The sequence below is a fragment of the Orycteropus afer genome, unplaced genomic scaffold (genome assembly GCF_000298275.1).
Source record: "Orycteropus afer afer isolate SDZICR_OR568_19922 unplaced genomic scaffold, OryAfe1.0 scaffold00105, whole genome shotgun sequence".
NCBI lineage: Eukaryota > Metazoa > Chordata > Mammalia > Tubulidentata > Orycteropodidae > Orycteropus > Orycteropus afer.
Genome location: NW_006921692.1, coordinates 3,297,849 through 3,315,448, shown reverse-complemented (window position 1 = coordinate 3,315,448; position 17,600 = coordinate 3,297,849).

Here is a 17,600-nt window from a genome sequence, read left to right as displayed (position 1 = left end):
ATATCTTTTCCCTGTGATTCACATAAAACTCTAGCCTCCTAGAATTCTAAAATGGTAAATAAAAATGTTTTAAAAAATTAATCTTCAAATATATTTTTGAAAATTTCTAAATCAAAAGTATAAATATTTTCAAAATTCCTATCAAGCCTTGTAGTTTTTTGCTTACGGATTAGAAAATAGAAGCTATACGTTAAAAATGGAACTAGAAATAAGCATTGTTGTTGTTGTTGTTATGTGCTGCCGAGTCGGCCCCGATGCATAGCCACCCCTCCTTGGGTTTCCGAGGAGGTATCACTACAGAGGTAGGATTGCCCAACCTTCCTTCCAAGGAGTGGCTGGTGGGTTTGAACCACCAGCCTTCTGGTTAGCAGTCAAGTGCCTTAGGCACTATGCTACCAGTGCTCCTAGAAATAAAGCATTATGAGCCTCAAATGATGAGGACGTAAGACAGATATGGCGTGAGTTCAGAAAGTGGCATGAAAGAAGCATAAGGAAGAAATTTACTCCTCTCTCCCACTGAGTTGAGATGCAAAGTGAAAAGTAGATGGGTGGAGATAAGGAGGTCTCCAGCAGACAAGACAAAGGAATGTAGGTATAATTATCCCCTCACAATTTCTCCATTCAGTACCAGGATTTACCTGCAGCTACAATTTTCCTCTCTAATCACATCCTAGGAGCTCTGGTAGCATAGCATCTAAGGCATTTGACTGCTAACCAGAAGGCTGGCAGTTCAAACCCATCAGCCACTCCTCGGAAGGAAGACTGGACAATCTACTTCCATAAAGATACTGCCTCAGAATCCCAAGGAGGGGTCACTATGATGGCAGTGAGTTTGTTTTCTGGGTTTTGTTTGTTTGTTTGTTTGTTTTTGGTCTAATCACATCCACAAAGAGCCCTGGTGGCACTCAATGGCTAAGCACCTGACTGTTAACTAAAAGGTCAGGGGTTAGAACCCAAATGGCCCCTCAGGAGAAAAGACCTGGCAATCCACTCCCATTGAAACAAGCAAAACAGACACAAAAATCAATGGGGAAGTTCTTTGTCCTATAGGGTTGCTGTGTGTCAGAATCCACTCAACAGCACACAATCACAACAACAATTGCATTCACAGACTCAGGCCTATCTTGGCACAAACACCTATTCCTCACCATAATAGGAAGTACAGAATAACAAAATCCTAGGATGCTCAAGTTTCCATCCGTTGCTTTAAGTTGTTCTCTAAATTTTTAGTAATTTGACCTAACTCTTACTTTCTCAATTTCTCTCTCTTACTGGATATGGTTATCTATGGCTTTTTGGCTTTCTTGGAGGCAACACCAGTTCCTAGATTTCCAGGCTTCTTGAACGAATGAGGTTGCAATGTCTCCTTCCAGTAAATTCCTTTAGTAACATGCCATAATTTAACATCTACTGTATGCTGTCCTGCTGTATGCATTTTCTATTTGTTTTTTAAATTTTATTGTGCTAAAATTTATATAACAAAACATCTGTCATTTTAACAATTTTTAAGTGTACAATTCAGTGACATTAATTACATTCACCATGGTGTGCTACCATCACTTCTAACCGTTTTCAAATGATATTCACTCATCTCCTTAAGTGGAAACTCAGTACCACTTAAGTAATAAATCCCTATTATCTTCTCCTTTCCATCCTCTGATAACCAATGAAAAGCATTTATCTCCATGCATTTGCCTGTTCTAAGTATTTCATATAAGTGGAATCATATAATATTTCTCTTTTTGAGTGTATTTCACTCAAAATACAAGGTTCATCCAAGTCAGCATGTATAAAGACTTCATTTCTCTTTATGGCTGAATAATATTCCATGGTGTGGATATACCACATTTGTTTATCCAGTCATCTGTTGATGGACACTTGGATTATCTTCATATTTTTCTATTGTACATAATGTTGCAATAAACACTGGTGTACATGTGACTGTTTGAGTACCTGCTTTTAAGTCTTTAGGGTGTATACCTAGGAATAGAATTGTTGGGTCATATGGTAATTCTAGGAGCTCTGGTAGCATAGTGCCTGAGGCATTTGACTGCTAACCAGAAGGCTGGAAGTTCAAACCCACCAGTCACTCCTCCAAAGGAAAGTTGAGCAAACTACTTCTACAGTGTTACCACCTCAGAAACCCAAGTAGGGGTTGCTGTGAGTTGAAATCGACTCAATGACAGTAAATGGTAATTCTATGTTTAACTTTTTAAGGAATGACAAACTGTTTTCCATAGCAGCTGCATCATTCAATATTTCCATCATCAATGAATGAGGGTTCCAATTTTCTCCACATCTTCATCAAAACTTATTATTTTACATTTTTCTGGTAATAGCCATCCTGTCATGCTATGCCAGTCAATTCCAACCATGGCAACTTCATGTGTGTCAGAGTATAAGCTGCTGATTTTTTTCTGAAGTACATCACCAGGCCATTCTTCCAAGGTACCTCTGGTTAGCACCTTTTGGTTAGCAGCTAAGCATGTTAACTGTTTGCCTTATCCAGAGACTTCTAAAGCGATCTTTGTAGGTATGAAATGGTATGTCATTGCGGTTTTAGTGCATTTTCCTAATGGCTGATGACATTGTGCACCTTTCCATGTGCTTATTGGCCATTTGTATATCTTCTTTGGAGGAATGTCCGTTAGTTCCCATTATTGTGCTGGAGGTTCTAGCCATAGCAATTAGGCAAGAAAAACAAATGAAAGATATACAATGCAGTACTTATTTTATACAGAGCTTAACTCCCATCTCACATCCCTGCTGGACTGTATATACACCATAACTCTCTCACAATCTGTGATACATATAAGTTCCACTTACATTTTCCACCTCTGGGGTTTCTTGGGAAGTTTTTTCCCCACAAAAGTACAGTACATGTTGGCATTTGGACAGGGACTTGCATAACTGCATAAAGCAGGAGGGAGTTAATAAGCAACATAGTGCTGTGCTAATAGGTTATTGTATGAGGTGGTACATCTTAGAGGACTGGTTGTGTAAAATCTTTATCTTTGGGATTCTAAACAGTAATATAAGGCTTATAAGTATATTTACTGTTCCCTAGGAGCTCTGGTAGCATAGTGCCTAAGGCACTTGACTGCTAACCAGAAGGCTGGTGGTTCAAACCCACCAGCAACTCCTTGGAAGAAAAGCTGGGCAATCTACTTCTGTAGTGATAATGCCTCAGAAACCCAAGAAGGGATCACTATGAGTTGGGTCTGACTCGACAGCACATAACAACAAGAACATGTGTTATTGGGAAGGTGCAGTATTCAGAATTAGGTAATATTCAAGTGAATATTTTTTCCGTGCTGCATTCCACCTATCCTGTCACCAGAGTCCATTGGGACATATATATCCCACATGATATTTATCAAAATCCTTCTTACTTAACAAAAATTTAAAACATTCAATGATTCAGAATGCATTCCATTCATGAAAAAATAATCTACAAAATCCTATACACAAAAAATAATTCAGTAATGAAAGAGTTAAATTCTTTGCCCTTGAAATGTTAGCTAAATTTTTATGAAAAGATATACAAGAAAACATTTTTTAAATATCCATTTTTTTATTCTGATAATTGCTTAGACAATTTTATGCATCATTTCACATCATATCAGCTTCACCTTTTATTGTACCCATTGCTGCAGCAACCAGGTCTATGGAAGTTCAGCCAGGATTGCACTGGTAAAATCTAACAGGCCTTCACCCTAAGCCTCTCTTAACCAATGGGGTGCAGGGAGATAGCAAATGGATAAATACTTCCTCTATTCTCACTCCTATTGGTTCTGAGATGTTTCTCAGAAGGTTCCGCATGATTGACAACCAGTTTTCTGTTGGTGTGACCAACCTGATAATACATTTTTGCATTGGCTCTTCTTTCTTCCAACTTTACTGCATTGTCTTTGTCTTCTGCTCCCTGAGATTACATTCCCAAATAAACAACTCTCTTATAGACCTTTGCCTCAGGCTCTGCTCTTAAACACAATCTAGTGTATTAATCAGGGTTCAGTAAGGAAACAGAAGCTACCATTGGTGATTTGACAGAGAAAATATAATATAAAGGATTATTGACTTGTAACAGATGGTTAACTACAAGGGGGTAACAGAATTTTGAAGAACAAAGGAATAACAGATAAAGAAGGAGCCACTACTTCTAGGGCAATAAAACTTGGAAGAGGGCCCTCACAAACGCTGAGATTCAGATCTCATTGGAGAGGAGGTGGCTGTGGCACACTGGATGGTAGAGGAGCTAGCCAGAGTGTGGTAAGCCAGGGTTGGCAAGCAGGAAATGCTTATTGGGGTGGGTTCTAGACTATTCCTATTCAACCTGCTGGTGAAGGGGTATGCCCACTATAATAGCATCAGATGACTGAATACCTGACACCTGACACTGGACAGATGATCTTGACAGCAGTTTATTAGTAACATATACTCACAGAGAGGAGGACTCTGCATACAACCTGAGGGAGGTGGGCAGGATTTACAGTAGCAGGCAGACAGGATGCTCCCTGGTTCCCACAGAGAATGTAATTGGCTTGTTTGAATAATTCCATGGCTGATAGAGAAGTGAACCAGTGAGTTTGAGGAGCAGATGGAGCGCAGCTGGTATGGCTGATTGGGGAACTAGCCCAATGAAGAATCTTCCCCTTAGGTAGGGGGCATATCTGGTAAAAGCAGTGCAACTCAAGGTTAGGCCTTGGGAGTCCTGTGAGGCTCACAGGTGTCAAGACAGCACTTGAAATTCTAGGTTTTACAATACAGGATGCCAAACAAACTCACTAGGGACCTGCTTTCTAGTGTGCCAGTAAGAATCTTGAGAAGTTGTCCACTGGTATGCTAGCAAAAGCTGCTGGGAAATCATTTGTTGGAGTGCAGTTGGAATTCTCCAAGAAGCTGCTCTTGGGTACTAGTAAGACTCTCTGCAGAGACACGTTTTGGGGCACTGGTGAAACTTACAGGATGGTGAGCACTACTAAACACCCCCATAGGCTACAGAAGCAAGAGGAAACGAATGCCTTGGAAGAAGAAAAGAAATTTCTTCCCCTTGCAGTGTCCTTCCAGCACTTTGTACTGACAAAGTTAAGCATTGTGCTAGCTGACTATGGAGAAATGTCTACAGATTAAGCTCTGGTAGTATAAAGCAGGGCGAAGAAGGGTATATTGGAATTGAGAGGCAATTAGTTAGCATTTTACCAATTCTAGGCAAAATAGGAGGAGCTCTGGTGGCCTAGTGCCTAAGGCATCTGACTGCTAACCAGAAGGCTGGTGGTTCAAACCCACCAGCCACTCCTCGGAAGGAAAGTTGGACAATCTACTTCCATAGTGATACTGCCTCAGAAACCCAGGAAGGGGTCACTATGAGTCAGATCCGACTCCACTGCAGTGGGTATGTATGTTAGGCAAAATAAGCTATTTCTCCCTTACCATTTACCTAAGCAGGTAGTGGACAACACTAAAAACTCAACCATGGGCAGCAAGTTCCTCCCTCCAGGATCTGCCCAAATCATATTTCACTTCTCTCCTTTTCTTCCCTGGCTTCCCAGCAGACAACACCTATCTCATTTTTCCTTACTTTCTGGCCTACATTTTCCACATATCAGCTCCTCATATCCATGACTGTGTATAAGCAGTATGCTTGTGCTTTGTGTTCCTGGCCCACAAGATTCCACACAAGCCACAGCAGCCAGTAAGCTGCTCCAACAGGGACAAGGCATTTGACACCTCCCTTTGTCTCATACTTATTTTCAGAAATAGCTCTTTATCAGTCCATAAAGCCATCAGAATAACCGACAAACTTGAAATGATAATCAGTATGAATCAAAATACTGCCAGTCTTGAGAGTAAGAACACTAGTTTTAGAGTCAGACAAACCAGTGTTCAAATTTTGGCTCTGTTATTTGCTAATACTTCATCAAGTATTCAGATTTTTTTCAACCTCACTCTTCCATAAAGAGCTTTGGTGGCATAGTGCCTCTGGCAATTGACTGCTAACCAGAATGCTAATGGTTGAAACCAACCAGCCACTCCTCTGAAGGAAAATTGGGCAATCTACTTCCATAGAGATATTGCCTCAGAAACCCAAGGAGGGTTTGCTATGAGTAGAATCGACTAGACAGCAGTGAGTTTGGGTTTTTTTTTTTTTTTTTTTTTTGGTTTTCTCTTCTGTAAAGTAGATCTAAAGGTTTGTTTTATAAGGTTATTTTGAGAATTAAAAAAATGAAACAAGAGGCATTCATTCATTAAAAATATTTATAGACACCTATCATGTGTCAGAAATTTTGTTAAACATTAGAAAAAAAGCTAATGTGCATAAGGTGTCTGATTCATTGTAGAAGTTAAATATAAAAGGATTCTTTTTCCCTTCCTTAATGATCATGAACACATTGTCCATAGTAAGTGAGGAGTAAAAGTTACCATTCTTCCTCTTTTGTTATTTCTCTGTTTTATTAGCAGCACAAGATAATAACACACTAGCATTATTAAGTCTTACTTCTATGCTCGTAGGAACAAGGAACACTCATACTCAGGTGGCTTCCTTCATAAGGGTGCTTCAAATATCTGTTTTTGATGGGAAATAGGCCAAGAGAGAAAAATGTCTCAGATGTGCTGCTACATGTGATTAAGATAGCAGTTTGTGGGTATGTATGATCTCCATTTCATCCCCTTATAAATGCTAGCACCCATTTCAAATACCTTTGATGTTCTTATTATTTCAAAGTTTTTATAAGCACGAAACACTAATTTTTAAATATGAGGATGTAAAGGTCAAATCATGTGCCCAAGGTCATTCTAATGCATCAGTGACATAATTACTTGGCATACTCTAGGCCTCCCATGTTCTGGTGCTCCTGTCACCTCTCTCCCCTTGAGAAAACCATTCACCTTCAATGATGCCTACTTGCTTTTTACTCTTCTTTTTAAGAAAGTACATTGAAACAAAGTATTACTTGCATTTTCTCCCAAATCAAATTAATCAGAAAATAAAATTAAAGTACATTTATTTAGCAGAAAGCTACTCTTTCTATTAATGAGAATTTTATTAAATATAATAAAATATTTCAGGCAATTCCTTTCTTCCTGTTTTTTCCCCCTCTTCCTTTCTCAGATATTGAAAAGCATTTTTATTAGTGCAATAATAGGCTCCAGGACATGCAATTATATTGAGATGCTGACACTTTTCTGTTAGTTGCAGCCTTTGGCCTGAGGCCAAACACTGAACCCATGCATACAAGTTTCTCCACAAGCAGCACTGGCATGCCACTTCCTTGCGTTTGTCCTTACAGCAACCTCCACTTTTCACAAGTAATAAAGAGAATTAAGTAATTTTTTCCTTCCCTTTACAATTTATCCAAATAAGTACTCCCATCTCTCTTTTAGGGAAAACCAAATCTCCTTCTGATAATTTTGGAGGATACAGTGCTGAGGATAGGCCTTATTAGAAGCTTTTGACTTTAGTTTCACATATAAAGGGTTTCATTACTTTATGAGTCATTTACAAACATGAAATGCAAATGCTTGTGCCTTTGTCATGAGTTTTCTTTAGAGCTTTCACCACCGCACATTTTTTATCGCAAATTCTCCTCCTTCCAAGCTCTGAGCAAGAGCATTTCAGGGTAAAACTGTAGCTATCAACTATAAATAAAATACAAATCCAAACCTCTGGAACTTTTTTCCGTTTCTGAGTTGGGAATAAACACATCCTTAAAAAAGGAAAAAGAAGCCAGTGGAGGATGCTTCTGAATCTACTTGCATTCTGTGCTTAAAGACATTGAGTCCCAATCTGTAAGGGGTTAAATCTCTCATCACTGCTGGAGTCTGGTAAGACGAACTTGCCCTACGGAACCCAAACTCTCTCTTGGAAACACTGTATGCTTTGTCAGAAAACTCACATGCAAATCTTAAAAGGCATAAGGAATGAAAACACACATACACACACACACACACACAAGAAAACCAGACTAAGTCCTTCAAAGATGCTTCTGGCCTCAGGTGAACAAAAATAAAGGGCAAAGTTGACCTCTGCTTTCCCTTTTCCTGCCCAGCACTGTATTAATGACCTTCAACATTTAGAAGGTCTTGTGACTGTTCTAGTATATCTTGCTCATTTTTTTGGGCTGGATTTCTCTGCCAGAAGATGGAGTCTAGAAATACTAGTCCTGCAGACCTAAATCTGATGAGAGGGACTCCCTGGAGAAGTTCCATACACTTTGTTTCTTTGAACTACAAGGTCTCACTCAGGACTGACCATACTTTCCCTCCTTTCCCACAGCTAGCACCATCCTTGGATTCTTGAGCCCATTTCAATGCTATTAGATTAGGACACTGACCGCAGTATATCTACATGACTTTCCTTTCCTCAATACAAGATGAGCTCCTGCTTTAATTCAGTCAGACCTCTTTGGAAGCAGAGTGCTCTCACCTAGTAATAAAAATTATTGTAGTCATTTTGAAAAACTAATGCCACAGTCCATTGCACTCTGATGGAACTCCTGCACATCTTCCTTTGATTTGGTCCAATGGCCAGGCAAGTGAAACTCCAGTCCTCCCCTACAACACTCCAGAGGTCTCACAATGCCTCTAGACTAGAATCATGGTTACAAGTAAAGCAAAAACAAGAGATTATCCACCTTCTCTTCATTGGGAAGGTGTAAAGGAACAAAAGATTCTAGGAATCACTTACGTTCAGAATAGATGTGAGATAACAAGAAAACCAGAATAGCTTTTTCATAACAGAGGAGTCATAATGAGATAGTAGAGAATGATAATTTATTAACCACCAAATTAACTCCATGTTAGCATTTTTCTCTCACAGAAAGTTAATATGAACAGGTGAAAACTACTTGGGAGACAAGCATAGGTAAGGGCATGGTGAAGCTTTAAGTCACTCTCTTTCACATATGCTATTGGTAGGTGCAGTCGAGCCACTCCCCACCCCCAGTGACCCTACATCAAACAGAACAAAATGTTGCCTGGTCCTACACTATCCTCACAATCCTTGCTATGTTTGAGCCCATTGTTGCAGCCACTGTATCAATCCATCCCATTGAGGATCTTTCCCCTTTTAGCTGAACCTCTACTTTACCAGGCATGATGTACTTCTCCAGGGTCTGGTAGCTTCTGATAACATGTCCAAAGTAGGAGAGACAAAGTCTTGCCTCCCAGTTTCTAAGAAGCATTCTGGTTGTACTTCTTCTAAGACAGAATTGTTCATACTCTTGGCAGTCCATAGTATATTTTATACTATTTGCCAACAACATAATTCAAAGGCATCAATTATTCTTTGGCTTTCCTTATTCATTATCCAGCTTTCACATGGATACAAGGCAATTGAAAACATCGTAGCTTGGGTCAGATGCACCTCAAAGTGATATATTTGCTTTTTAACACTTTGAGGAGGTCTTTTGCAGCAGATTTGCCCAATGCAATACATTTGATTTCCTGATCGCTGTGTCCATGGGTGTTGATTGTGGATCCAACTAAAATGAAATTCCTGACAACTTCAATCTTTGCTCCACTTATCAAAATGTAGCTTATTGGTCCAGTTGTGAGATTTTTTTTTCTTTCTTTATGTTGAAGTGAAATCCTCACTGAAGGCTGTAGCCTTTGATCTTCATCAGTAAGTGCTTCATGTCCTCTTCACTTTCAACAAACAAGACTTTGTCATCTGCATATCATGAGTTGTTAATGAGTCTTCCTTCAATCCTTATGCCAAGTTCTTCTCTATGTATTGTCCATTTTCTTGGATTGTTTGCTCAGTATACAGACTGAATAGGGATATAACCCTGATACACCATGTTTCCTAATTTTAAACCATGCAGTATCCCTTGTTCTAACAGCTGTCTCTTAGTCTATGCACATATTTCATGTGAGCACAATCAAACATTCTGAAATTCCCATTCACCACAATGTTATCCATAATTTGTTATGATGCACACAGTCGAATGTTTTTGCATAAACAATAAAACAGTTAAACATCTTTCTTGCTTCTCTACTTTGAGCCAAGCTCCATCTGACATCAGCAGTAATATCTCTTGTCCCACATTCTCTTCTGAATCCTACTTGAATTTCTGGCAGTTCCCTGTCACTGTATGCTGCAACTCTTTTTCAATTTTCTTCAATATAATTTCACATTCATGGGATATTAATGATATTGCTTAATAACATTTACACTCTGTTGGATCATCGTTCTTTGAAATGGGCACAAATATGGATCTGATATCTTCTAGTCAGTTGAAAGATAGGTATCTTCCAAATTTCTTGGCATAAATGAGTAAGTGCCTCCAGCACTCCATCCATTTGTTGAAACATCTCAATTGGCATTCTATCAAATCCTGGAGCCTTGTTTTTTGCAAATGCCTGCAGTGCATATTGGACTTCTGCTTTCAGTACTATCAGTTCTTGATCACATGCTACTCCTGAAATGGTTGAATAACCAATTCTTTTTGGTACAGTGACTCTATTCCTTCCATCTTCTTTTGAGGCTTCCTGTATCCTTCAATATTTTGCCCACAGAATCCTTCAATATTGCAACTTGAGGCTTGAATTTTTTCTTCAGTTCTTCCAGCTTGAGAAATGCTGAGCATGTCCTTCCATTTTGGTTTTCTAACTCCAGGGCTTAGCAAATTTCATTATAATACTTTACTTTGTCTTCTCAAGCCACCCTTTGAAATCTTCTGTCCAGCTCTTTAACTGTACCATTTCTTCCATTTGCTTTACCTACTCTACATTCAAAAGCAAGTTTCAGAGTCTCTTCTGAGGTCCACTTTTGGTCTTTTCATTCCTTTTTTTTTTTAATGACCTTTTCCTTCTTCACGTATGAGCATTTCAAGATCTATCCTAAAGTACCTGTCAGTGACAGGATAATATCATACACCCACAAGGAAGATCAGTTAATATGATTATTATTCAAATTTTTGCACCAACCGCTAATTCCAAAGAAGAAATTGAAGAATTGAACATCTGCAGTCAATGTTTGAAATTGATCAAACATTTGATCAAGGTGCATTGATAATTAATGATGATTGAAATGCCTAAGTTTGAAACAAAGAAGATGGTTCAAAAGTTGGAACTATGGTCTTATTGATAGAAACAATCCCAGAGATGGCATGATTAAAATTTTGCAAGACCAACAACTCATTCATTGCAAATACCTTTTTCAACAACATAGATGGCAACTATACATGTGCACTTCACCAGATGGAGTACACAGGAATCAAATCAACTATAGTTGTGGAAATAAAAGATGGAGAAGTTTAACATCATGAGTCAGAACAAGGCCAGGGGGATGGCTGGGGAACTGACCATCAATTGTTCATATGCAAGTTCAATTTGAAACTCAAGAAAAACAAAGCAAGTCCACAATAGCTAAAATATAACCTTGAATATACCACCCCCCCCCCCGAATTTAGAGATCATGACAAGAATAGATTTGAAACATTTAACACAAATTACTAAAGACCAGACAAGTTGTGGGGTGACATCAGGACATCATACGCAAAGAATGGTTTCATTTATGTTGTGGTTGTTTTTGCTGTTGTTAGGTGCCATCAAGTGAGTTCCAAAGCATAGCAACCCTACATACAACAAAAGGAAACTCTGTCAGATCCACTGCATCCTCAGAATCACTGGCATCCTTGAGCCCATCATCACAGCCACTGTGTCAGTCATATCATTGAGGGTCTTCCCTTTTTTCACTGACCCTCTATTTTAACAAGCATGATATCCATATCCAAGGACTGGTCTCTTCTGACAACATGATCAAAGTATGAGATGAAGCCTGGCCATTCTCATTTCTAATGTGTATTGCAGTTGTACTTCTTCCTAGTCAGATTTGCTAATTCTTCTGGCATTTCGTATTTTCAGTATACTTCACCAACACCACAATTCAAATGTACCAATTCTTCAGTCTTTGTTATTCACTCTCTAGCTTTCACATGCTTATAAGGCTATTGAAACTACCAGGGCTTGGGTCAACTACACCTTATTCTTCAAAGTACATCTTTAACATTTTAAGGACAGCTTTCACAGGCAAGCAAATTTACAGTCCAAGTAGCAACCTAAGAATCAACTCTGCTTACCAAGAACTGCATGGGCAACTGCGCTGGTGGCTAACAATTAGAAAGGCGTGATATTCCCCTTGTTTCCCTCATGCCCCACACCCTCTCAGCTAGCAGAGCAAGCCTCAATAAATTTAACAACATTGAAATATTGCAAAGCTTCTTCTCAGATCATAACGCTATAAAATTTTAAATCAATCAACAATAGGATGATCAAAGAAAAAAAAAAGTAAACACATTGAAACTGAATGACACCCTCCTTAAAACTACTGGGTAATAGAAGAAATAAAAAATGAAATTGGAAAACTCCTTGACTCAAGTGAGAATGAAAACACAGCATACAAAAATCTTTGGGACACAGAATGCTGCAATTGGAGGGCAATTTATAGAAATAAATGCACACATCAAAAAGAAAAAGAGCCAAAATCAACACCTTAACTCAATATCTCCAACAATTAGAGAAAAGGCAGAAAAAGAAAAAGCCTACAGTCACCAGAAGACACAATATAATAAAGATTCAAGCAGAAATAAACAAAACATAAAACAATAGAAAAAATCAAGACTAAAAGTTGGGTCTCTGAAAAGATTAATAAAATCGACAAACAACTGGAAAATTTAACAAAGGAAAAGAAAGAGAAGATGCAAATAAAATGAATAAGAAATGAAATGAGGGATGTAACAACAGAACCAACTAAATAAAAAGGATAATATTAGGCTATTATGAAGAACTGTACTCCAACAAATTTGAAAACCTAGAAGAAATGGACAGATTTATTGAAACACATTATTTACCTAAACTAACACAGACAGAGGTAGAAAATTTGAAGAAACCTATAGCAAAAATGGTAGCATAGTGGCTAAGACACTTGCCTGCTAACCAGACGGCTGGCAGTTCAAACCCACCAGCCACTCCTCGGAAGGAAGGTTGGGCCATCCTACTTCCGTAGTGATACTGCCTCGGAAACCCAAGGAGGGGTCGCTATGAGTCGGGGCAGACTCACGGCACATAACAACAACAACAAACAACATAGCAAAAAAAGAAATTGAACAGGTCACTAAAAAAAAAAAAGTACCAACAAGAAAAGTACTGACCTAAACGGCTTCACCAGATAATTCTACCAAATATTCAGAGAAGAGCTGACAGCAATCCTACTCAAACTATTCCAAACAAAAGCAAACCAAACTCTCTGCAATTGAGTCAATTCTAACTCCTAGAGACCTTCTTTCTTCTGCAGAGCAGCTGGTGGGTTCAAATGGCCAATCTTTCAGTTAGCAGTCAAATACCTTAACCACTATACAAGCAAAGCTAACCAAACTATTCCTGAACATAGAAAAGTAGGGAATACTCCCAAATTCATTTTATGAAGCAAGCATAACCCTGATACTAAAACTAGGCAAATGCACCACTAGAAAAGAAAACTACAGACCAATACCCCTCAGGAACGTAGACACAAAATTCTTCAACAAAATCCTAGCCAATAGACACCAATACCCCATAAAAGAAAATAGTAATAATATACATCATGACCAAGAGGGATTCATACCAGGTATGCAAGGAAGATGGGGCAATCTACTTCCACAAAGATTTACTATCTCAGAAACCCAATGAGGGTCTCTATGAATTGGAATCAACTTTAAGATAGTGAGTTTTATTTTATATATATATAAGGATGGTTCAATATTGAAAAACAATCAAGTAATCCATCACCTAAATAAACCAAGATAAAGCACTCCGTGATTGTATTGATTGATGCAGAAAAGGCAAGTGATAAAATCCAACATGCATTCCTGATTGAAAAAAAAAAAAAAAACTCTCAGAAAAATAGGAATAGAAGGGAAATTCCTTAACATAAGAAAGATTATATATATAAAACCAAGAGCCTATATCATTCTCAACAGACACACTGAAAGCATACCCCTTGAGAACAGGAACCAGACAAGGATGCCCTCTATAACCACTTCTATTGTATTGGAAATCCTACCCACAGCAAAAGGCAGAAAAGGGAAATAAATGGCATCAAATTGGCATAGTACAAGTAAAATTATCTCTATTTGCAGAGGACATGATCCTATACATAGAAAACCCAAGAGATTCAGCAAGAAAACTACTGGAATTAGAGTCAGCAAAGCGGCAGGATACAAGATCAACATACAAAAATCACTTGGGTTCCTCTACAAAACAGAGATCTCTAAAAAGAACTAAGGAAAACAATACAATTTACAATAGTTACCAAAAAGATAAAACACTTGGGAATAAATCTTACCAGAGACACAAAAGACCTATACAAGGAAAATTACAAAACACTACTATAAGAAACTGTAACAGATATGCATAAATGGAAGAGTATAATATGCTCATGGATAGGAAGACTGAACATTGAAAAATGTCAATACTAACCAAAGCAATCTATAGATACAATACAATCCTGATCAAGATTATATCAACATTCTTTAAGAACATGGAAAAACCCATCACAAATTTTATATGGAAAGGAAAGAGCCCTCAGCAAAGCAATACTAAAGAAAAACAAAGGGGGAGTTTTTGCACTACCTGATCTCAAAACCTACTATACAGCCTCAGAAGTTACAACAGTCTGGTATTAGTACAATGACAGACACATAGACCAGTGGAACAGAATTGAGAACTCAAAAATAGATCCACTCACCTATGGACAGCTGATCTTTGACAAAGGGCCAAAATCTGTTAAACGGGGAATCTTTTTACAAATGATGCTGGCAAAACTGGATATCCATTTGCATAAAAAATGAAACAAGATCCATACCTCACACCATACACAAAAGCTAACTCCAGGTGGATAAAAGACCTAAATGTAAAACCTAGAAGTATAATATTCATCAAAGAAAAAATAGGGGCAAACTTAGGAACCCTAATATATGGCATAAATAGACTATCAAGCATAACTCAAAATACACAAACAGCAGAAGAGAAACCAGATGAATGGGACTTTCTAAATATTAAATTTTTATGTGCTTCCAAAGACTACTCCAAAACAGTAAAAAGAGAACCTACGGAATGAGAAAAATATCCAACAATGATATATCTGACAAGGAATATATCTCTAAAACTTATAGAAAACTTCAACACTTCAATATCAAAAACACAAACAATCCAATTAAAACATGAGCAGAAGACATGAACAGATACTTCACCAAAGAAGATATTCAGGCAGCCAACAAACACATTAAGAAACTGTAGTTATCATTAGCCATTAGAGAGATGCAAACCAAAACAATGAGATATTATCTCACACCAACAATAACAGTAAAGTCCAAAAAGAGAAAAAAATAACATATGTTGTCAAGGATGTAGGGAGATTGGGACTCTCAGACACTGAGGTGGGACTTTAAAATGATACAACCACTGTGGAAAACAATACGGCACATCTTTAAAAGTTAGGAATAGAAATCTCATTTGGTCCAGCAATCCCATTACTGGGTATATATCTTAAAGAAATGAGAACAGGACATGAATAGATACACATGCATGCTCACGTTTATCACAGCACTATTCACAATAGCAAAGAGATAGAAACAACCTAAGTGACCATGAACAGATGAATGGATATCCAAACTATGGTACATTCACACAATGGAATACAATCCAGCATTAAAGAATAATGAAAAATCTGCAAAATATATAATAACAAGGATGAAATTGGAGGACATTATGCTGAGTGAAATAAGTCAATCATAGATGGATATATATTTTATAAGTTCACTTTTGTAAAAAGTCAAGGAAAGATTTACAAATGGAAGGAAAGTTTCTTTTTTGATTACTGAAGGGAAGGGAAACTTCTAGATAGGTAAGAGACAAGTATTGCTTTGGATGAAGGGAAACAATATACTAAACCAAGTGACCAGACAATAACATAAAGAAAGGGAATACACAGAGAGGTGCACAAGAGGTACAGACAACAAAGGCAAACACTTTTGCATACACAACACTGCATTATCAGTAATAACAAGTATTAATCTATGGGTGGACACATAGGTAGACAGGCTAAATGATCAGGTATGAATAGACAAAGGGAATATACCAATGACCATATAAAGGTTTGGCTGACAAAATTTCTACAGACGTATTTGTACATGCTATGTTGTTGCCGTTAGGTGTCATCAAGTCGTCTCTGACTCATAGCAACCCTATGTACAACACAACTAAATACCATCTGGTTCTGTGCCAGGACCATGATCCTTGCTACAGCTGAGTACATTGTTGTGTCAATCCATCTTATTGAGGGTCTTCTCCTTTTTCGTTGACCTTCCACTTTACCAAGCCTGATATCCGTCTCCAGGAAATGGTCCCTTTTGGCAACATGATCAAAGTAGGTGAGACGAAGTCTGGCCATTCTCACTTCCAAGGAGCATTCTGACTATACTTCTCCCAGGACAAATTTGTTAGTTCTTTTAGCAGTCCATGGTACTTTCAGCATTCTTCACCAACACCACAACTCAAAAGCATCAACTGTTCTTTGGTCTTCCTTATTCATTGTCCTGCTCTCACATGCATATGAGGCAATTGAAAATGCAATGGCTTGTGTTAGGCTCACTTTAGGCCTCAAGGAGATATCTTTGCTCTTCAGCACCTGAAAGAAGTCTTTTGTAGCAGATTTATCCAATGCTAGGCATTTGATGCTAACCAGAAGGTGGTGCTTCAAACTAACCAGCCACCCCTCAAAAGGAAGATTGGACAATCTACTTCTGTAGTTATACCACCTCGGAAACCCAAGGAGGGGTCACTATGAGTGAAATCCAACTCAATGGAAGTGAGTATACATCGTCTAATATCTTGACTGCTCCTTCCATTGGTGTTGATTGTAGAACCAAGTAATATGAAGTCTTTGACAACTTCAATCTTTTCCACATTTATCATGATGCTGCTTATAGATCCAGTTGTGAGGATTTTTGTTTTCTTTATATAGGGTTGTAAGCCATACTGCAGACCGTAGTCTTCAATCTTCATCAGTAAGTGCTTAAGGCATACTCACTTTCAGCAAGCAAAGTTGTTTCTTTGGAATATTGCAAGTTGTTAATGAGTGTTCCTCCAATCCTGATGCCACGTTCTTCTTCATATAGTCCAGCTTCTTGAATTATTTGCCCAGCATGCAGATTGAATAAGTATGGGGAAAGGATACAATCCTGACTTGATCCCTTCTTGATTTTAAACCATGTACAGGTTCCTCATGAGTACAATGAAGTGTTCTGGAATTCCCATTCTTCTCAATGTTATCCACAATTTGTTAAGATCCACACAATCAAATGCCCTTGCATAGTCAATGAAACACAAATAAACATCTTTATGGCATTCTTGGCTTTGAGCCAAGATCCATCCACTATCAGCAATGAAATTCCTTGTTCAATGTCCTCTTCTGAATCCATCTTGCATTTCTGGAAGTTCTCTGTCAGTATACTGTTGCAACTGTTTTTAAAGTACCTTCAGTAAGATTTTATGTGTGTATGATATTAATGAATATTGTTTGATAATTTCCACATTCAGTGGGATCACCTTTCTTT